The following is a 22,760-nucleotide window of genomic DNA, read 5'->3' as shown; positions in this document are numbered from 1 at the left end:
AATGTAAGGTCATGCATTTTGGACGTACTAATGGTCTAGCACCATACAAAATAAATGGGATACAGTTGGGGACATCAAACTTGGAGAAGGACTTAGGAGTACTCATTGACAACAAGTTAAATAATCGTACTCAATGCCAAGCAGCTGCAGCTAAAGCTAACAAAATTTTGGGATGCATTAAAAGGGAAATAAAAACTCGAGATGCTAGCATAATATTGCCCCTGTTTAACTCTCTAGTAAGGCCACATCTGGAATATGGAATTCAGTTCTGGGCACCACATTACAAAAAAGATATTGCAGTTTTAGAGCAGGTGCAGAGACGAGCAACAAAATTGATGCGTGGGATGGAAGGTCTCACTTATCGAGAAAGGTTAGATAAACTGGGTTTATTTAGTCTAGAGAAAAGACGCCTTAGAGGGGATCTAATTAACATGTATAAATACATCAGAGGGCAATATAATACCTTGGCGGATGAGCTTTTTGTCCCTAGGCCTTCTCAAAGGACTAGAGGACATGATCTGCGCATGGAGGAAAAATGTTTTAGCCATTTATTTAGGAAAGGCTTCTTTACAGTAAGAGTGATTAAGATGTGGAATGCATTGCCACAGGAAGTCGTTATGGCAAACTCTATACCTGCATTTAAAGGGGGCTTAGATGCTTTCCTTGCGTTGAAAGACATCCATGGCTACAATTACTAGGTAATGCCTAATGATGTTGATCCAGGGATTTTATCTGATTGCCATCTGGAGTCGGGAAGGAATTTTTCCCTTTAGGGGCTAATTGGACCATGCCTTGTAAGGGTTTTTTCGCCTTCCTCTGGATCAACAGGGATATGTGAGGGAGCAGGCTGGTGTTGTACTTTATACTGGTTGAACTCGATGGACGTATGTCTTTTTTCAACCAAAATAACTATGTAACTATGTAACTTTTAGCCATAGCCCCTGAACAAGCATGCAGCAGATCAGGTGTTTCTGACATTATTGTCAGATCTGACAGGATTAGCTGCATGCTTGTTACTGGTGTAATTCAGACACTACTGCAGCCAAATAGACCAGCAGGGTTTCCAGCCAACTGGTATTGTTTAGGAGGAAATAAATATGTTAGCCTCCATATACTTCTCCCTTCTGTTGTCCTTTAACCTTTCCTGGTACGTCCAACAGGTGGTGCTGCGGCCCCGACTGGACATAGACTCTACGTCGCATTGACCGTGCGTTACCGCCGATCTGTCCCCGCAGCAATTCGCTCGCCCTGCTGTCTCTATGACAGCAGAGCTCTGTGAGCAGGTCACAAACCATTTTCATGGCTCCTGGCCCTATCATCACAGTAAGCGAATCCCATTGGCTTACATTGAGTGACAGGGTCAGGAGCCAATGAAAGTGGCTCCTGGCCGGCTCACAACGCTCTGCCATCATAGAGACGGCAGAGAGAGGAGCCTGCGGCGGTGACAGAGCGGAGTTACCTGCAGAGTTTAGCGGCAATTCATCAGGAAGCAGTGTTACTGTACCAGCAGCCTCTGGTCCTTAAGGGGGCAGAGGCTGCTGGTACTGAAGTGGTTAAAGAGAACCAGAGAGGAAGCACCCTCATGTATTTTATTACATTTATCAGTGGGAACATGACAGTAAACACCTACCCTGCTTTTAGTTTCATTGTTATCTGCTTAATTAGTCTATTAGCAACTGTGATAAGAATCCACCGACTATTCAGTAGAGGTTTGACCTGGAATCATTATAGCTGAGTCACTCTTCTGTGTAGTCTTTTCAAGCCCAAGCCTTCCCCCTCCTGGCTTAGATTTCCTGCTTTGCATACTGAGAGCTGTGATGACTGGGAGGGGCTGCTCTGCTGAGAGAGAAGCTCTGTGGCTGCAATATGATCCCTGTGTGCTCTGTGTGCACTAGATACTGATAATAACGGCAGTTTCATTCCTATGAGAGACACTTCTTACAGGCAGCTGTACATCATACCAAAATGAAAGCACACAGATGAAAGGCTGCATTTAGCCTAGATAGTAGCCTAGTCTCATATAGGCTAGACAGCACATCCAGAACAACCCGGAAGCAGAAGGGATATGAGCCGGCGGCCATATTTGATTTTTCCTGGAGCAATAATGGATAAAAAACACTAAAAAGGCACACCAGAGCGGCAAAATTATCAGGTAGAGCATTTATTCTTTACAAGCTATCAACTGATATGTTTATTTTGTGTGAATCGTTCATCTCTGGTTCCCTTTAAGAAAACAATCAATAATGTAATTATATGGAATGATTTGGGCAGTGGGCACACCAGCTTCTTTGTTTTCATACAATACAGCCTGAATGATCTTATCAAAAATACAGTTCACTAGAAATTGTATGTTAATGGTCATCTTTAGACATTTAGAGGCATTAGCCTAGGACTATGGTAGGATTAGATTGTGAGCTCCTCTGAGGACAGTCAGTGACATGACTATGTACTCTGTAATGTGCTGCAGAAGATGTCAGTGCTATATAAATACATAATAATAATAATAATATGGTAGGACATTAGACTGTGACTATGGTAGGATTAGATTGTGAGCTCCTCTGAGGACAGTTAGTGACATGACTATGTACTCTGTAAAGTGCTGCAGAAGATGTCAGTGCTATATAAATACATAATAATAATATGGTAGGACATTAGGCTATGACTATGGTAGTGATTAGACTGTGAGCTCCTCTGAGGACAGTCACTGCCATAATTAGATAACCTGTACAGTGCTGCAGAAGATGGCAGTGCTATACAAATACATAATAATATGGAAGGACATTACACTGACTATGGTAGGATTAGAATGTGAGCTCCTCTGAGGACAGTCAGTGACATGACTATGTACTCTGTAAAGTGCTGCAGAAGATGTCAGTGCTATATAAATACATAATAATAATATGGTAGTACATTAGACTATGATTATGGTAGGGATTAGAATGTGAGCTCCTCTGAGGACAGTCAGTGACATGGCTATGTACTCTGTAAAGTGCTGCAGAATATGTCAGTGCTATATAAATACATAATAATAATATAATGGTAGGACATTAGACTATGACTATGGTAGGATTAGATTGTGAGCTCCTCTGAGGACAGTCAGTGACATGACTATGTACTCTGTAAAGTGCTGCAGAAGATGTCAGTGCTATATAAACACATAATAATAAGATGGGACATTACACTTGTCAGGCAGGCAGAAAGTAACAGATATTGGGTACTAACAGTGATAGATACTGTGGGTGACAAGTAGTGAGTGAGAGACAAGTAGTGGGTGCCATGATGCTGTGGTTGCTTAGTCACAGTGATTGCACAGCTACAGTGAGTAGTAATGTATAGAGATTGCCACTTCCACCTACCCCTCTCTGCTGGCTCTCCATTATTACAAACGCAGAGTTTACCCTTAAATATAGGTTTATAATAAGTTGAAATACTGCTTAATATCTCCCCCAGAAAACCTCTAAAAAATTCCAATGTAGATTACATTGGCTCAAAGCAAGCCACATTGTACCATGCAGTCCCAGAATGGTGTCAGCAGGTGGCAGTGCAGGAACACGAGTGTAAAACGCTTGAGTAATTGATGAGCAGCTATCGATGCAATAACTGCAGGCGCATCAAGCATTTTATACTTTGAACAGAAATTAACCACCCAGAGCCATAAAACTCAGCCAGTGGTTAAATCTCCGACACGTCCGCTGGGCAAATATTGACATTTTCATGTGTTACCAGACTCCATCCGGCCCGGATAGATCAAGGTGCTGACCTGGGTGCTGTGTCTTTCCATAACTCGGCTGTATATTTCATCTCTTGTGCCCGCGTACTCCACCGCTGCGCACACAGCCAGGCACAGAGAGCTCTCCGCTGAGAACCTTCCATTCCGCTCAGGTGATATTTTACGCAGCGAGAGAACCCGCTTTTCAAGCGTGATGGGCTCATGATAGAATGTTTGACTAATGTCATACTTGCATGCTATAATTTTGTATCTAAAGCGACCCCCCGCGGAGGTGAACTGCCGTCGCTGTCTCAGTAATCATGTTATGTTCTGCTTTTCCTGTGTATCTTTATTTAAATACCAGCATGTTGACAGTGACATCAGCTCAGAATAAAGTCATTTTTCTTAAAGCTCCCAGATTTTCCATCGCTAGTAATGATGAACAGGAGAAGATGCCATTACTAAAACACTAGCTTCATATTTGATGCAACTATTTAAAAAAAAAAGTCCCTTTGGAAAAGTCAATCACATGACCCAGAGATCTGTGCAGAGTGGGAGTTTCTTACTGTGTACACCATCACCTTATCCCACCCACCTCTCTCTCTCTGCTTTCTTATGTGGGTGGAGTCACAGGAAAAGACTGTCTCTCTTACTCTTTTAGCCACCTCCTGTGGCTGGTGATGGGTAAAGGGAGGATTTTATACAGTTTACAGGCTGCTTTCCAACTGTCCTAAATGCCTATAGAGGCAGGGGCAGCCGCATTTCCAGTAATGTCCTCTAGGGGCAGGAGCAGCAGCACTTCTAGTTACCTCCTCTAGAGGAGAGAGCAGCTGCACTTCCTCTGACCTCCTCTAGGGCCAGGAGTAGCTGCTCCTTTCTTTGACCTCTTCTAGGGACAGGAGCAACTGCACTTCCAGTGATCTCTTTTAGAGGCAGGAGTAGCTGCTCTTCCTCTGACCTCCTCTAGGGACAGGAGTACCTGCTCTTCCTCTGACCTCCTCTAGGGGTAGGAGTAGCTGCTCTTCCTCTGACCTCGTCTAGGGGTAGGAGTAGCTGCTTTTCCTCTGATCTCTTCTAGGGACAGGAGTAGCTGCTCTTCCTCTGACCTCCTCTAGGGACAGGAGTACCTGCTCTTCCTCTGACCTCCTCTAGGGGTAGGAGTAGCTGCTCTTCCTCTGACCTCGTCTAGGGGTAGGAGTAGCTGCTTTTCCTCTGATCTCTTCTAGGGGCAGGAGTAGCTGCTCTTCCTCTGACTCCCTCTAGGTGTAGGAACAGCAGCACTTCCTCTAACCTCCTCTAGGGGCAGGAGTAGCTGCTCTTCCTCTGACCTCTTCTAGGGGCAGGTGTAGCTGCTCTTCCTCTGACCTCCTCTAGGGTCAGGAGTAGCTGCTCCTCCTCTGACCTCTTCTAGGGGCAGGTGTAGCTGCTCTTCCTCTGTCCTCCTCTAGGTGTAGGAACAGCAGCACTCCCTCTGACCTCCTCTAGGGGCAGGAGTAGCTGCTCTGTCTGACCTCCTCTAGGGGCAGGAGTAGCTGCTCTTCCTCTGACCTCTTCTAGGGGCAGGTGTAGCTCCTCCTCCTCTGACCTCTTCTAGGGGCAGGTGTAGCTGCTCTTCCTCTGTCCTCCTCTAGGTGTAGGAACAGCAGCACTCCCTCTGACCTCCTCTAGGGTCAGGAGTAGCTGCTCTTCCTCTGACCTCCTCTAGGGGCAGGAGTAGCTTCTCTTCCTCTGACCTCTTCTAGGGGCAGGAGTAGTTGCTCTTCCTCTGACCTGCTCTAGGGGCAGGAGTCGCTTCTCTTCCTCTGATCTCTTCTAGGGGCAGGAGCAGCTGCACTTCCAGTGATGTCCTCTAGAGACAAAAGCATCTGCACTTCCAGTGACCCTCCTCTAGGGGCAGAAGCAGCTGCACTTCCACGGATCTCCTCTCCGCCTCTATTTCCCTAGTAACATCTTAGTGAAAGTATATCACTGTTAAGGTTCCCATTAACTGTAGCATTTTTCACTAAATGCAATCTTTTGATGCGATTTCAATGATTGTAAGTATTCTGAAGGTAATTATCGAATGTTCACATTTACTGAACGATTCTTTCTTCAAATGCGATCATATTTTCCAACTTTCGGATCGATTTTCCTATAAAGAAATCGACCAAAGAATCGTTCACTATCGATTGCCTTCATAAACGGTGGATTTTCTATACAATTTGATCGTAAAAATCGGAGCCCAGGTAAAGGTACTGTCCATGGTTCCCTATGGCTCAGTTCACATTTACACAATTTCAACTGAAAGCCTTCCCACAATGCATTGCTGCAGAACAATCTGTTTTCTCCCTTTTTGTGGCACTGCCCAGATATACCCACAATTTGCTTGTTTCACTAAAGCCCTAAGACGGGCTGTCAGCAATATGCTGTGAGCTGTACAGTCAGTAGCGGTAACGCTATAATGAAGACATAGTCTGCGGGTTACAGAAAGCAGATGGAACGTCTGTTGCCAAACCTCTGGCACAGGGCCGGGATAATCCACAGCTGATTCTATAATCAACACACATGGATCCGCAGGATAATTAGCCGCACAGAGAGAGAGGAGGACGGCTGGAGTATCCTCTACAGAAACCATCAGCTCCGCAGACCCCGGCCACAACCTGTAACCGAGGCGAGAACCACCAGATAGATCAGTGTCAGCCGCAGCCCAAATCCGAGTGACGTCAGCCCTCTCTGAAAGGTTACATCTGCCCCGTTTCTGCAGAATTTAATCACATTAAAAGACCTTTTGTTCACATATAGAGCAAAGACACAAAACAGCCTCTTACATCTCTGCAATGGATAGAGAGGCTTCTCACAGGCCACCCGACCCGCTGTACATATTAATGTCTCTGTAAGCTCATTTATTGGAAGCTGCAGCCTTAGAAGAGACAGCAACATGAAAACTCCAACCAGAGAGACAAACACACGCCTCAAACAAAGGGCCGGCAGGGCTGTAGCAATAGGGGTTGCAGAGGTTGCGACCGCATCGGGGCCCTCACTCAACTGCCGTATTAGCTCTCTATTGGTCCTGTGCTCATAATAATCCCTTCTATAGATACTTTGAAAAGTGGTAATCTGTCCCCCATCCCCTTCTTAACCTCTGACACTGTAGTTGCCATTGGCAGGTTTTGGTGCGCCGTATCAATTGTTATGTATAAAGTGCTTGGGGGGCCCCAATTTAAAACTTGCATCAGGGCACCCAGCTCCTTAGCTACGCCACTGAGGGCCGGTACTACCATACGGTCAGGCTGGGCAATCGCCCAGGGCCCCAAGCTACCTATGGATCCCACAAGTTTGGGACTGTAGTAATGAGATCACTGTCAGTACAGTATAAAGATGTAAGGGGCCGACATTCATTTTTGCCTATTTTGAGTACATATTGCGGTGCTGCATGAGCTGGGCAGTGGGTGGTGCCTCTATTAGTAAATTTTGGTAATTTAGATAATATTTTTATGTTTCTTTTATTTGTTTTTTTTATTTCTTATGCATACCTGGCACCCAGGGGTGTAACTACAAATCAAGGGGGCCCCCAGCAAAACTCTGACATGGCCCCCTTAATGGTCACACCCCTTCCCTTGCCCCCCCCCCCCCTTGGTGACCCTCACAGTCTGTGGGCCTGCCTTACAAGGGTCATAAAACAAGTGTGGCCATCATGATTTTTACACCCATAACAAGTGTAGCCACAAACCCACCAGATATGGAGTATTGGAGGGATGGAAGGATAGTAGTTGGGGGTCCCTCCCAGCTCTGGGCCCCCCTGCTGGCACCCATTCTCACCTGAATCCTTAGCTGTAGATGATTAACCCTAATCTCCCCCCAGGTGCCTTACCCTATCCTCCCACGTAAAGGGATACTGTAGGGGGGTCGGGGTAAAATGAGTTGAACTTACCCGGGGCTTCTAACGGTCCCCCGCAGACATCCTGTGCCCGCGCAGCCACTCCCCAATGCTCCGGCCCCGCCTCTGGTTCACTTCTGGAATTTCAGACTTTAAAGTCAGAAAACCACTGCGCCTGCGTTGCCGTGTCTTTGATCCCGCTGATGTCACCAAGAGCGCACAGCGCAGGCCCAGTATGGTCTGTGTCTGCGCAGTACACTCCTGGTGACATCAGCGGGAGCGAGGACACGGCAACGCAGGCGCAGTGGTTTTCTGACTTTAAAGTCAGAAATTCCAGAAGTGATCTGGAGGCGGGGCCGGAGCATCGGTGAGTGGCTGCGCGGGCACAGGATGTCTGTGGGGGACCATTAGAAGCCCCGGGTAAGTTCAGCTCATTTTCCCCCGACCCCCCTACAGTATCCCTTTAATGCCTAACCCTAAACCCCCAGTAAGGGCCCACCATGTACCATCCCCCACCTAATGCATAACAGTACCCCTCCCCCCCCCCCCCCTTCCTCCCGGTAAGTGCCTAAAACTAACCTAAAATCCACGACGCTCAAACAACTGATAGTTGTAGCTGACCGTCTATGATCGATTGGCATCTAGCTGCAATTAACATAGGAGCCTTTCAGATGCCTGATGATCACGCAATGGCACACCTACAATTTATAGGGCCCCCCGTGAAACTTTGATGGGGCTCTAAAATGCTCACACCCCTTCCCTTGCCTCCCCTTGCTGCCCTTCATGGCCTTAGGGCCCATCCCATAAGGGTCATAAAACAAGTGTGGACATCATGATAGTCACACTCATAACAAGTGTGGCCACAAAAACACCTGATGTGAAGTACAGTCCCCTGTATTGGAGGAAGGGAAGTTTAGTAGTTGGTGCCCCCCACAGCTCTGAGGCCTCCTACAACGCAGGTGCTGCTCCCCTCTAGTTACGTCCCTGAGATCGCGGCACCCAATTCACCTGATCCACTCATTTTACCTAAAACCATCCCTGTTCAAACATGCAGCTGACCCAGCAAAAAATACTCCTACAATTTCCCCCCCCCCCCCCCCTTTCGAACTCAGCTTGGCATGCACCCAACTGCACAAAGATAGAGAAGACTTCATTGCAATGCTTCATTGTTGGGTCTCTATTTTGCTTCAATTGTTCCAATTGTATGACTTTCTGGCAGATCTAAACTGTCATTATTATTCGTTATTAATGAGGATAAAGTTATGTAGTCCAAAAAAAAAAACACTAGGAACCACACACACCATACAATCTCAGCCAGTTCCCTACCCAGATACCTCCCCGCCCGGACCCTCCATTCCTCACAGGAGACCCTTTTCAGAATCAGAATCATTTTATTTCGCCAAGCATGACTGGGTCATGCCCGGAATTGGATTTGGCACAATGGAGCGGTACATAGAAAGAAAGGCAGGAAAAGGGTTAGAATGACAGTAGTACCTCGTACTCCAAAAAATGCATACACAATATACAGTCAACATTAGATATACATATATCTGTGTACATCTTCCAAAAACACACTGCTGAAGTCTACCGCTCCTATGCAGGTGGTAGGGCGCTGATAGAGGGTGGTAGAATGTTTAGGGAGTTCAGGAAGCTGACGGCCATCAGGAAGAAACAGTTCTTGTGTCTGGTGGTCTTGGTGGGGATGGCCCGGAGTCTCCGACCCAGTGGAAGTGGGGTAAAAAAAAACAATGGCCTGGGTGAGAGGGGTCACTTGCAATCCTCAGTGCTCTTTTTCGCAATCTTGTGTTGTGCAGGTGGTCAAGTGGGGGCAGAGGTCTCCAAATGATCCTCCCCGCTGACCTAATGATCCTCTGTAATTTGTGCCTGTCACTGGCGGTGGCTCCCACATACCAGACCAAGATGGCGGAGCAGAGGATCGATTCAATGGTGACAGTGTAAAAGCATGTTAGAATCTCCTGCGCCGTGTCAAACTTCCGCAGTTGGCGGAGGAAGAAGAGTCTCTGCTGGGCTTTCCGTTGGGTTGAGTGATGTTGACCCTCCAACTGAGATCGCTGGAGATGGTGGTGCCCAGCAGGCGAGTGCAGGGCACACTGGCCACCTCGGTGCCATTGATGTAGATGGGGGGTGGGGGAGGTGCCGACTTCCTAAAGTCAATTATATGTTCGACGGTTTTGGCCGTGTTGAGCACCAGGCTGTTCTCCTTGCACCAGTGGCATAGTCTTTCCATCTGCTGCTGGTAATCCTGGATGTTGTCCTTGGTGACCAGGCCGACAATGGTGGTGTCATCCGCAAATTGTATGACTTTGACAGAGTCTACCGTGAATCTGCAATCATTTGTGTACAGGGAGAAGAGCAGCCTCCAGCCTAGTCAACTCCTCTCACTCTCGCATCCAAGACTTCTCACGGGCTATCCCTTTCCTTTGGAACGCTCTACTTCAGCCGGTTTGTCATGTCACGAGTCTGTAAACCTTCAAACCCACTCTGAAAACACACCTGTTTAGACAAGCCTATAATTTGCTATAGGCAGCACTGAAGGCACACTGGCTCACCCACTAATCCTTGTGTTTCCTTCCCTTTTGTTTCCTCCCCACTACCCTCTAGATTGTAAGCCCGCAAGGGCAGGGACCTCCTCCTAGTGTTTCTCATACTGCTGTAATTTTAACATATGTATATGTACCAACTACATATCAACTATGTATGTATCTGTATTTACTCTATTCAATGTCATGACTGTACAGTGTCTTGTATTTCTTATGTATATTTGTTCCCCATTATTTGTTTGTACTATGTACAGCACTACGGAAGATGTTGGCACTATATAAATAAAAATTAATAATAATAATTCAACCACCCCACTTTTTCCATCACCCAGGAACTCCAGCCCATACATGAATTCCCCATTATTAAAGGCCCTCTGTCGCAAAAATCTTAAAATGTAAAATACATGCAAACACATACAAATAAGAAGTATGTTTCTTCCATAGTTAGACTCTGAAGCTTCTTTAAAAATCAGTTTTTAGCTCTTATTTATGTTAAGGATCTATGCCCGACCTAAAAAGCTGCTATCCCGCGGCTGAACGAGGGTTTTATCACCATCAAATCCTAGGGCGAAAATCCACAACTTTCTTGGTCATGGATTTTGCTGCCCAGGGAGGCAGAGCTTAGCGCTTTAGCTCTGCCTCCATTTGTGTCAATCCACCACGGATCTCCGCCTTTCCCTCACCCCTTTCAGTGAAAGAAGACTGAGAGGGGCGGGGAGAGGCGGCAATCAGCAGGGATTGATACAAGGAGAGGCAGCTGTGCCTCCTCCAGGAAATACTCCCCCGTTTTTGCCCTGGGGATTTGAGGGTGATAAAACCCTTGTTCAGCCGTGGGATAGCGGCGTTTTAGGTCGGGCATAGATCCTTAACATAAATAAGAGCTAAAAACTGATTTTTAGGCTTCAGAGTCTCTTTAAATGAGCCATAAATTACTTTTCTCCTATGTTGCTGTTACTAACATAAGTAGTAGAAATCTGACATTACCGACAGATTTTGGGCTAGTCCATCTTCTCATGCGGGGTTCTCTGGGTTTTCTATATTTTTAAAAGCACTTACTGAATGGCAGTTGCTCCATCCAACTGCCAAAAAAGTGTACAGTGAGCAGGGACTGGCTGGTCAGCATCTTTGTATAAATCTTTTTCAGGGAGTGTCTTTATAAAGAACTAGCTGATTTCCCGGCGTTGCCCGGGTATGTATTTGGCTGGTGTTGGCTCCGCCTAATTTTTCTAACCCTAACACACAATTACTCACTGACCAAGTTTGTGAGCTTTGCAGTCTTTGGTATCAATAATCTGCATTGAAATGAAACAAATCTGATTGGGTGTGAGTGGCTCCACCCCCTTTTCTGAATTTGAACCCCAGTCACCCAATAACCAACTGTACCAGGTTTGAGGCCTGTGCCATTAACAGTTCAAGAATGGTACCAATTAAATATTCCCCTTGAAAAGCAACAGGTGAAGTTTGATTCACTTTTGTAGGCTCCACCCACTTTTCTGAATATTAATCCCAGTCACCCAGTGACCAACTGTGCAAAGTTTAAAGACCCTGCCATCAACAGAATGGCTGCAGTTTACATTTTCCCAGTGAAATTTGTATTTGTCTCCACCCACTGATGACCCGGCGTTGCTTGGGTATGTATTTGACTGGTGTTGGCTCCGCCCACTTTCTAACCCTAACACTCACTCAATGACCAAGTTTGTGAGCTTTGGGGTCCTTGGCATCAATAATTTGTATATTCCCATAGAAATTAAACAAATCAGATAGGCTGTTTGTGGCTTCACCCCTCTATAGCATTTGAACCCCAGTCACCCAATGACCAACTGTAGCAGGTTTGAGGCATCTGCTATTAACAGTGTAAAAATGGCAGCAATTTAAATATTCCACTTGAAAATCAACAGGTGAATTTTGATTGGCTATTATAGGCTCCACCCACTTCCCTAAATATTAATCTCAGTCACTCAGTGACCATCTGGGCAAAGATTGGGAACCCTGAAATAAACAGTGTAAGAAGGGCTGCAGTTTACAATTTCCCAGTGAAATTTGTTTTTGGCTCCGCCCACTTTTTGTAACCTGGACACAAAGTCACTACTCAATGCCCAAGTTTGTGAGTTTTTGGGTCCTTGGCATCAATAATTTGTATTTTCCCACGAAATGAAACAAATCTGATTCACTGTTTGTGGCTCTGTCCCCTTTTCTGAATTTGAACCTCAGTGACCCAATGACTAACTGTACCAGGTTTGAGGCTTGTGCCATTAACAGTGCAAGAATGGCAGCAATTGTAATATTCTCCTTGAAAAGTGACGTGATTTTTGATTGGCATTTTTAGGCTCCACCCACTTTCCTGAATATTAATCCCAGTCACCCTGTAACCAGCTATGCTAAGATTGAGAACCCTGCCATTAACAGTGAAGAAGGGCTGCAGTTTACAATTTCCCAGAAAAATCTGTTTTTAACTCCACCCACTTTTTGTAACCTTGACACACCGTGACTACTCAATGACCAAGTTTGTGAGCTTTTGGGTTCCCGGCATCAAAATTGTGCTAATGGAAGCAGTTTATCCAGCAAAGAAATCTGGCTGTTTTTGGCTCCGCCTGCTGAATTTGAACCCCAAACACTTAACGACCGACTGTAGCAGGTTTGAGGCATCTGCTATTAACAGTGTGAGAATGGCTGCAGTTTCAATATTCCCCTTGAAAATCAATAAGTGAATTTTGATTGGCTCTTGTAGGCTCCACCTACTTTTCCGAATATTAATCCTAGTCTCCCAGTGACCAACTGTGTGAAGTTTGAGAACCCTGCCATTAACAGTGTATGAAAAGCTGCAGTTTACATTTCCCCATGTAAAAAGTTAGTTGTTTTTTGCTCCGCCCACTATTTCTAATCTTGTCATACAGTCACTTAATGACCAAGTTTATGAGCTTTGGGGTCTTTGGCATCAATAAGTTGCATTTTACCTTTGAAATTAAACAAATCTGATTGGCTGTTTTTGGCCCGCTCCCTTCAGAATTTAAACTCCAGTCTCCCAGTGACTGACTGTAGCAGATGTTAGGCCTCTGCCATTAAGAGTGCATGAATGGCAGCAATGTAAATATTCCCCTTGAAAATCAAAAGGTGAATTTTGATTGGCTGCTGTAGGCTCCACCCACTTTTCTGAATATTAGTCCCAGTCACCCAGTGGCCAACTGTGTCACGTTTGAGAACCCTGCCAATAACAGAATGGCTGAAATCAATCTAACAAATCTGATTGTCTGTTTGTGGCTCCACCCCTTTAGTGAATTTGGACCCCAGTCACCCAATGACTGACTGTGTCAGGTTTGAGGCCTCTGCCACTAACTGTAAGAATGGTAGCAATGTGAATATTCCCCTTGGAAAATCAATAAGTACATTTTGATTGGCTGTTGTAGGCTCCACCCACATTTCTGAATATTCATCCCAGTCACCCAGTGGCCAATTGTGTAAAGTTTGGGAACCCTACAATGTAAAAAAATGAAGTTGTTGGCACCGCCCACTTTTTCTAACCTCGACATACAGTCACTCAATTATCAAGTTTATCAGCTTTGGGGTCCTTGGTATCAATACTTTGTATATTCCCATTGAAAAATAAACTAATCTGGCTGTTTGTGGCTCCGCCCACTTCCTGAATTTTGACCCTAGTCACCCAGTGACCAACTGTACCAGGTTTGAGGCATCTGCTTTTACCAGTATAAGAGAATGGTAGCAGATGAGCTATTCCCTTTGAAAATCAAAAGGTGAATTTTTATTGGCTGTTGTAGGCTCCACCCACCTTCCAAAATCTTAATCTGTCACCCAATGACCAACTGTGCAAAGTTTGAGAACCCTGCCATTAATAGTGTAAGAATGGCTGCAGTTTATATTTTCCCAGTAAAAGTTGTTTTGGCTCCGCCCACTTTTTGTAACCTTGACACACAGTCACTCAATGACCAAGTTTTGTGAGCTTTCAGGTTCCTGGAATCAAAAATGTGTGAATGGAAGCAGTTTATCCACCAAGGAAATCTGATTGGCTGTATGTGGCCACGCCCCTTTAGTGAATTTTGACCCCAGTCACCCAATGACCCACTGTAGCAAGTTTGAAGCCTCTGCCATTAACAGAGTAAGAATAGCAGCAGTTTAAATATTCCCCTTGAAAATCAATAGGTGAATTTTGATTGGCTGTTCTAGGCTCCACCCATTTTCTTGAATCTTAATTGCATTCGCCCAGTGACCAAGTGTGGCAAGTTTCAGAACCCTGCGATTAACAGTCTAAGAATGGCTGCAGTTTACATTTTCCCATTTAAAATGAACGGCTGACATTTGATTGGCTGTTTTATGCTCCGCCCACATTTCCTGGATTTGTAACCTCGGTCACCAAGTGACCAACTGTGCCAAGTGTGGGGACTCTGGCTTGATTACTGTGAGAATGGCAGGCTTTTACATTTTTTCCATTGACTTGAATGGGTGGAATCTGATTTGCTGTTTGTAGCTCCGCCCAGGTGTGCAGGGGGGCCGCGAGACCTCCAGAACATATCATCCCAGGTAGTAAGGGATCTGTGTACCAAGTTTTGTTCAAATCGGTCAAGCCGTTTTTGCGTGATCGCGGCACATACACACATACACACACACACACACACATACATCCGATTTTATATATATAGATAAAGGCCATGCTGAGAATCCCCCATGAAGAGATGGACTAACCCAAAACCTGTCGGTAAGGTCAGATTTCTACTACCTACTGTAAGTGACAGCAACATAGGAGAGAAGTAATTTATGGCTCATTTTATACTCAGGAAGAAACTTACTTCTTATTTGTATGTGTTTTAAATTTTAAGATTTTCGGGACAGTTCCTCTTTACGTCCCTCCAATTTATTTGTTCTTTCCTCTCTCTTTGATGCAGGTGGTTTTGGCGCATGGTGCCAGCCACGTAGTGCCTGAGTTGGGTGCTGCTATAGCTCTAGTGCTATAATGCACGGGACGCCCAATGGGTTATTAGGGTGCCAGCGATTGCCATACAACAAACCAAACAAATCCACGCGAATCCCATGCCCTCAAAAATCTACCAAAAAACCATAACCTGTTTATTAAACCTGCAGATAAGGGAGGGGGCATTGTCATACTCAATCGCGCAGACTACCTAGAGGAAGCAGCCAGGCTCCTCGACAATCCCAAACATTACGAAACCTTCACTACAGATCCAACTCCCTCTCTAAATATTACATTAAAAACCCTTATCAATAATGCCTTCCTGTCTAACATCATTACCAAACATGAAAGAAATTTTATTATCAATGCCCAACTGATTACCCCCATTTTCTACTATTTACCAAAAATACATAAAAGTTTACAAAAACCGCCCGGTAGACCCATTATCTCAGGTATCAACTCCATCACCAGCAACCTTTCCAGATTCCTGGACCAACATCTACAGCCACACGTACAGTCTCTTCCCTCCTTCCTCAAGGATTCACAACAACTCATACTACTCCTACGCGGCATCGCTTGGCAGCCGGATTATGTCTGCCTAACATGCGATGTCACTTCCCTCTATACCAATATCCCACATTCCTTCGGTCTTCAAGCTTTACAATATTATTTAGCCACCAACCCTTCCATGCCACCTACACAACAAACCTTCCTTCTGCAATCTGCAGAATTCATCTTAAAAAACAACATATTCACGATAAATGATAAAATTTACCATCAGACGAGTGGGACCGCGATGGGGAGCTCGTTCGCCCCCTCGTATGCTAATCTTACAATGGGGCTCCTGGAAGTACTTAAACTATCCACACATCATTTGTTTTCCGACAACATTGTACTATAAAAGCGGTATATTGACGACCTAATCTTCATCTGGAAAGGCGACGCTTCACGCATTCCACATTTTGTCAGTTACCTCAACTCTAATACAGCAGGACTCCAATTCACACACCATCACCACATTTCCTCCATTGAATTTCTCGATCTCACTTTATACATAGAATCAAATCACATGATGATGCAAGACCCCTATCTACGACCTATATTACCCACAACACCATCAATTACATATAGGAGAGCACCAAATCTCCGCAATCTCTTAGCGCCAAGCAAACTACGTACACCAAACCAACCACCCTGCAAACACAGGAGCCTGGTTGTTTCCCCTGCAACAAAAACCGTTGCACAGCATGTCAATTTATCAACACCTGCACATTCTTCGTGTCCTCCAGTACCGGTATTCAATATCCCATAAAAAAACACCTCACCTGCGAATCTAAATTTGCCATCTACCTCATTTCATGCCCCTGTCGACTCCAGTACGTGGGGAGGACTACACAGTTGGCCCGCAGCAGAATCGGACAACACAAAAGAAACATCACTAAAAAATTCCCCCTTCACAGCGTATCACGGCACTTCTGCACTCACCACGCCAACAACCCACAATTCTTTAACATTACACTAATTGACTCAATTGATGCAAGTTCATGAAACGCATTCGAACAACTTAAAAAATATGAAATGTTCTGGATACAAACTATAAGAACCCTCATACCTGAGGGTCTCAATGAAGTTCTGAAAAAAATTTACTAAAATACCTCCTATACTGTTTTTCTTTTATCTTGGCCGCTCTCTTTTACTCTTTTTTTATCTTGTTTCATTACTTTTTTATGTATTTGAATTTTATTTGTCCCAACAAGTTTTAGTGTAACATTGTCCATTTTTACAACTACACCTCTGGCTTGATCATTATTTTACATATTTTTATGTCAAAAAGTGTAATTTGGTTTGATTGTTATGTGCTTTTTACCCATTGCTACAATTGTCCAGGACTATTAAGTTGATCCATATCTGCTTATTATTGGTATGAGCTTTTTCTTTTTAAATTTTTTTTTTATATATATATATTTTATTATATTTTTATTATGTTTCTATTAATTTTTATGTTGCTCTTACATGTCTATTTATGCTTGTGTCTTAGGACCGGGTCATAACTTTTTGGTCCACTAGATGGCAGCTAAATACTTTTACACATCAATCCCTCTGTCAAATATACTAATTATATTCCCACTGGATCGAATCATTATATTTATTTACTTCTCGATAAAGACCTTTTCATATTCTTTTTTTTACTTAATTTATTATTTTGCCCATTTACAGCATCCAAACACCACTGGCCTTGGCCGGGGTCTGAACCCTGGTCCCCCATGTCAAGGGCAGTTTCCTTAACCAGTACTCTATTCAGCCAGTACACTATTCATCTACACATTTGGTCACCATGATACCTGTATCCGCCCCCCAACTACCCAATACACTGAACACAGGTGGCGAGAGCCCATTGGCTACTCACAAGCCCGCCCTAACCCCACCCACCCTTCCCAAAAATCCAACTCACTGAACACAGGTGTCGAGAGCCCATTGGCTGCTCGCACACTTGCCCTAACCCCGCCCACCTTACACCTCCCACACATCCAATTGGCCCTTTTAGCAAGAACCTGTGTATATATAAGGAGTTGAGTGTCCTCACCACTTCACTAAGGCGCTACACCTGCTAATGCCGAAATTCTGGTCAGTTCTTTATATTATTTTATTTGCACACTTTACCCTGTATTTCTGGCACCCTGTTCTCTTCTCAATGCTCTATTACCCATTTCTCTTGCTGACATATACCCTTTTCCATTACCAATACCACTCATTGCAAATCTGCGTAAAAAACACCCCATAACCCATTACTATCGCGAGCACCATAGCCTCTACCCCCTATTGTTTACTTGCACACCTAACTCTTTTATGCTATCTCCACGAAGCAATTTTTCATATGGTATGCTTTATGTTATGCAATATATATGCAAATTTGTAACTGCAGAATTTACTATAGCATAATGTACTGTCTCTTGTCTACAGTTTTGTCCCCGCGTTTATTGCCTGATGAAGCGGGCTGGGCCTGCGAAACGCGTTGCACTTTTTTGGGGTACTATTTAATAAATGTGATTGCTACTATTCAGACAGTCTTTCGTGTCTGCTTTATGGAGGTAAGTCCACCACTTCCTCCCAGCAAATTTTAAAGTTTTTATCCGCTTTTATCCTGCTGGCGCCTCTGTTCTCCTACTGCTACTCAATGACCAAGTTTTGTGAGCTTTCAGGTTCCTGGAATCAAAAATGTGTGAATGGAAGCAGTTTATCCACCAAGGAAATCTGATTGGCTGTATGCGGCCACGCCCCTTTAGTGAATTTTGACCCCAGTCATCCAATGACCCACTGTAGCAAGTTTGAAGCCTCTGCCATTAACAGAGTAAGAATAGCAGCAGTTTAAACATTCCCCTTGAAAATCAATAGGTAAATCAATAGGTGAAATTTGATTGGCTGTTCTAGGCTCCACCCATTTTCTTGAATCTTAATTGCATTCGCCCAGTGACCAAGTGTGGCAAGTTTGAGAACCCTGCGATTAACAGTCTAAGAATGGCTGCAGTTTACATTTTCCCATTTAAAATGAACGGCTGAAATTTGATTGGCTGTTTTATGCTCCGCCCACTTTTCCTGGATTTGTAACCTCGGTCACCAAGTGACCAACTGTGCCAAGTGTGGGGACTCTGGCTTGATTACTGTGAGAATGGCAGGCTTTTACATTTTTTCCATTGACTTGAATGGGTGGAATCTGATTTGCTGTTTGTAGCTCCGCCCAGGTGTGCAGGGGGGCCGCGAGACCCCCAGAACATATCATCCCAGGTAGTAAGGGATCTGTGTACCAAGTTTTGTTCAAATCGGTCAAGCCGTTTTTGCGTGATCGCGGCACATACACACATACACACACACACACACACACACACACATATACATCCGATTTTATATATATAGATAAAGGCCATGCTGAGAATCCCCCATGAAGAGATGGACTAACCCAAGACCTGTCGGTAAGGTCAGATTTCTACTACCTACTGTAAGTGACAGCAACATAGGAGAGAAGTAATTTATGGCTCATTTTATACTCAGGAAGAAACTTACTTCTTATTTGTATGTGTTTTAAATTTTAAGATTTTCGGGACAGTTCCTCTTTAAGTCCCTCCAATTTATTTGTTCTTTCCTCTCTCTTTGATGCAGGTGGTTTTGGCGCATGGTGCCAGCCACGTAGTGCCTGAGTTGGGTGCTGCTATAGCTCTAGTGCTATAATGCGCGGGCCGCCCAATGGGTTATTAGGGTGCCAGCGATTGCCATACAACAAACTACTTGTCCTTTCAAGTTGCTATGATTTGGGGGAATAATATTTAACGCCGCCAGGAATTTGAGCGGCAGCAGGGTGAGCCGTCATTCGGCCCACCCTGCGCCCAACTCACCGGTGGCGGGATAATACGTAGGCCTCTCTCTTCCTTTTTGGTAGGTTTAGTGTTCCAAAAAGTTTTCTGAAATGTATTTTTCCTTTTCAATCATGTTTCTATACCTAAGTCCTCAAAGAAATTGCACATCTTCATTATCCATTATTATTCCTGCAATCTTTCCAATTTTTGGCGATCACTTGTCTTGCTGCTAGTGTGCCGATTTCCTCCATCACTTCTGTCAAAAGTCCAAAGATAGCCGATAAGGGGGATGTTGTGAGATGATTTTTACCAAATGCTTTTTACCAAAGTCTTCTATCTTTCCCCAAAATGTTCTTACTATTGGGTAGCTCCACCACATATGGAGATCTGACCCTTCTTCACATCCACATCTTTAGCATTTCTTTCCTTCTAAAGTAATACAGATACCGTTTCCTGCCTCTATTGAGTATGTATGAGTCAGGTGTGGATGGATTCGGTGCAGACACCAAGTGTTGTATTGAAGTTCAGCCACATGATTCTGTTTTCAACATCATTTCCTCCAGTCCATTGACAGACATCAAGACAAGCTAAATTTCTGTTACACCTGGGAAAACTTTTTGTAATATTCATTCAGATCCACGTTATCACACTTCTGCCGCTAGACCATGTCACTTAACGTGACAGTCAGCTTTATGGACTGGACATCTACTCTTCCCCCCAACACCTGCACAAGTTGACCAGCCACACTGACAATCTTTTTGGGTCTACCATCCCCCCCCCCCCCAATTTTTTTCTTACACAAGTTACTGTCAGGGCCGGATTTGTACTTCTTACTGCCCAAGGCCGACTATTACCAGCCGCCCCAACCGAAACCGTATCCTACCACCTTTCTCCACACACACACCCACCCAAACATTTTTGGGCCGCTGGTGTCCTCTATTGCGGCTAGTGCCGAGGTCTCCATGGCAATATGAAGTGAATCAATCACGTCTCACGGGGAACTGGTTAATCAAGCGATCTACAGGTGATGGGCGTGGTGGGAGCCACCCACCACACACACATTGTCAAAAGTGGCTCACAATTGGACATTGGGTGGGGTCAGCAACACATAAAAGTGAGTCCTGTACCCACTGCTGTTTTCAGGGTAACAGCGCTGGCCAATCAATAATTAAGAAATGGGTACTGTGAGAGGCTGCCTTCTGTATTCTGTACTATTTGCTGGTGCTGCCCCTGGTCCTTTCATCCCCCACGCCAAGTGCGTGAGACCTGGCCTTCTGTAACTGCCTGCAGCTGCTGCTATGTCATTGGACAAGGCCTGGCTTTTTGCTAGTCACACACTGTTCACAAACGTTTGGTTAACGGACTGCAGCTGCCTGTAGCACAGCACAGGCAGATGCCAGCTGGTACTAATAGTGCAGTTATCCTGACCCCTTTCATTTGTTTGGACACTTGCAAATAATCCCCTGCAAATAATGCCCATTGTCTGCAGGCCGCCCCTTGTTTATCTGGTGCCCTAGGCCATGGCCTATGTGGCCTTGCCAGAAATCCGGCCATGGTTACTGTACCGTAGTAAATGGTGGATAGACCCTTCAACAAAGAGAGAAGGCTACCCCAAAAGAATCACATTTAAGACTCCTTGAGACTCCCAAAAATTAGGTTTGGCCAGTACCGATGGTGGATGGAATACGGGCGCTCATAGACAGATTGGGTAGTCCTGCTGGTGTCACTCCTGTCACAGGTGAGTCATGCGCTATCAGGTCCTTTGGCTCTCAAGCAAGAGGGGCTTGGGGGTTGGGTCTGTCGGGGGAGGGGCAAGTTGATTTTTCCCGGGGCTCCTATTGTAGCTAGAACAGTCCCCAGTTCTATTGCAAATGTATTGTACATGCATAGACTTTTTTTATAAACTGATTCTAGGGCTTATTTTTGGAGTAGGACTTGTATTTCGAGCATCTTGAAAAATTCTGAAAAATCGTGCTAGGGTTTACATTCCAGGCAGGTTTTATAATAAGGAATACAGGGTATTGGGAGTTTTTTTTATATAGAATAAGGGACACAAGTTTAGCATCCATTGATCTCAGGGGCATAACAATAGCCCCCACGACCCCTGTAATTGTGTGGGGGGGAAAGGGCTAAGGGGCCTAGTCCAGGGGAGCAGAGCAGCTGCAGTGGACCTTCATACTATACCTTGTGTTCCTGCAGCGGACAAGTTCTCTTCACATCCTCTTCAGAGTAGCCCCAGGGCAGCCAATCATCTGGGAGCTCTGGATGCCTGCCGCAAGACATGCCACTAGGTGATTTGATGCACATGACTACACCAAAGAGGTAGTGAAGAGGAACTGTCCACTGCTGGAACTTGGTGCAGTATGAAGCTCCACTTCCATGCTACTCCTCAAAATCTGGTGGTGGTGGTGGTGTGTGTGTGTGTGTGTGGGGGGGGGGGGGGGGAGTGAAGTACATTTCATAGCTGCTCACACAGTGGGGGGTTCACACCAAACACCATGTAGAGGGGGACAGGGGCCCAGCATGGTTAAATTAAAGAGAACCTTTAACCAAGGATTGAACTACATCCCAATCAGTAGCTGATACCCCTTTCCCATGAGAAATTTTTATCTTTTCTTGAATAGATCATTAGGAGTGTTTGTATGGCTGATATTGTGGTGAAACCCCTCCCCCAGTGTGATGTCATGACCAAGGTCCTGACAGTTTCCTGTCTGTGAACCTCGTTACATTGTGGGAAATAACAGCTGTTTCCAACCGCCAAGCAAGCAGCATCTCCCTCTGTGCATAGAACTCTCACTAAGGAACATTCCGTACAGATCACCTGACAGGACTAAAGATATCACCACCAGTGATACATTTCAGAATGTAAATCCGAGAGAGGAAAGATTTTGCAATGGACAAACACTGACTAAATAATCTATTAATGAATATTGTAAAAAATAAGCAATTTTATTCATTAAGTTATTTTCACTACAGTTCCTCTTTAAAACCTTGATTGTGCTCGGACATCATACTAAAACAGTCGGCGGTTGGCTATACTTTCTAGATCTGAATACCATTAGCAAACCAAGTGCGCGATTAAACGCATTTTAGAAGAAGAAGAAAAAAAGACTGGGCGCGAGGTCTTCGCTGACAAGAGGGAGATAACAGCAGCACCATCCCCAATCTATTTGTATTCCTCGCTGAACTTGGAGAGACAAATGTTCCAACAGAATTGCTGATGTTACCGATATAGACATTAAAAGGGAGAAGCATGTTATCACAGGCCCGGCACGCTTTGGAGCTAATGCGGAAACATGGCTGGGCCCCGGCGATACATACCAAATATTATCTGGACCAGGCGCTCCCGCAGTCCTCTCAAATG

The 22,760-nt window shown here is 44.8% G+C and overlaps 1 long non-coding RNA gene across 2 annotated transcripts in view; it reads left to right on the top strand.

The window, feature by feature from the left end:
* Nucleotides 1–1,851: 1,851 nt before the first annotated feature.
* The window catches only part of LOC137522989 (uncharacterized), a 202,115-nt gene continuing 181,206 nt past the window's right edge, over nt 1,852–22,760 (top strand). For both annotated transcript variants that reach the window (XR_011022495.1, XR_011022494.1), the window contains exon 1: nt 1,852–2,152. This is a non-coding gene — a long non-coding RNA (uncharacterized lncRNA). The remainder of the gene's footprint in view (nt 2,153–22,760) is intronic.

This window comes from Hyperolius riggenbachi, chromosome 6 (genome assembly GCF_040937935.1).
Source record: "Hyperolius riggenbachi isolate aHypRig1 chromosome 6, aHypRig1.pri, whole genome shotgun sequence".
Taxonomy (NCBI): Eukaryota; Metazoa; Chordata; class Amphibia; order Anura; family Hyperoliidae; genus Hyperolius; species Hyperolius riggenbachi.
Note: the sequence above shows the minus strand (reverse complement) of the source record. Positions and strands in the feature narration are given on the sequence as shown.